This window comes from Octopus bimaculoides, chromosome 28, assembly GCF_001194135.2.
Source record: "Octopus bimaculoides isolate UCB-OBI-ISO-001 chromosome 28, ASM119413v2, whole genome shotgun sequence".
In the NCBI taxonomy this organism is placed as follows: domain Eukaryota; kingdom Metazoa; phylum Mollusca; class Cephalopoda; order Octopoda; family Octopodidae; genus Octopus; species Octopus bimaculoides.
Genome location: NC_069008.1, coordinates 13,646,077 through 13,647,143, shown reverse-complemented (window position 1 = coordinate 13,647,143; position 1,067 = coordinate 13,646,077).

Sequence of the window (1,067 nt, the reverse complement as noted above, 5' to 3'; positions counted from 1 at the left end):
TATATATATATATATATATATATATATATGTACATGTGTGTGTGTATGTGTGTGTGTGTGTGTGTGTGTGTTCCTGGAAGGCCATTTTCCACATTTGGTATTGCAATCTATTACAACTACCGATTTGGACATCATTGCAAGATTCCAAATATCGCATCTTCTCCATCTAGTGTAAGGACTTAGCACTGTAAGATTTCAAAGGCCTGTATCCTTTCAGCACTCTACCAAAACATTTCAGAGATCTGCAAGGTATATTTGTTAAATTTTTATCTAATGTACCAGATGAGCCCACATGGCAGCAGGGATCACAAAGATGAACAACTCCGTCTAACTCGCCACTTCACCAGACATAATGCCGGAGATGAAAGCTTGGAATTTAGTGTAAAATAAAAACACCTCACACTAAGGGTGGTACTCTAGCATGGCCGCAGCCTCTAGCTGGGACCAGTAAAAGTAAATACAAAAGATGTTTGTGTATATTTATTTCATTTTTCGCCATAGTCTTCTTGATTTTCCATGTGCTTCTTCCAGTGGCTCACAATTTTGATGACTCCATGGTTTCAATAGTGTGGCTGGCCGAATGCGAGCGTGCATTGTCGTCCGACAATAATTCATACTTTAACAATAGACTTTGGTGTTTGATGCGAATTGCTGGTTTCAGTTTGTTGGCTGCCATTTCATTGTAGCCTACACTAGTGACAATAGACCCCTTTTCCAGGCAATGTTCATGTATAGGCTCGTTTGCATCCCCAAATACAGTTAGCATCACTTTTTCCGTAGAAGGTTCAGTCATGAATTACTTTTTCGCTATCGATTCCGGATGTTTCCATTCTGTCTTTTCGATTCTGGCTCAAAATGATGGACGCAGGTCTCATCTCTTGTGACTGCTATCTCCATAAATGCTTTGCTTTCATCATTGTAGCTGTCAAATAAACTCTGACGGATCTCCACTCGATTTCCCTAATGCGCTTCGGTAATCTTTATTGGAACCCATTACACATAGATTTTACGGAAGTTAAGCATTTTAGTGGATGATTTCGTACACAGAGCCATGATTAATTTGTAGA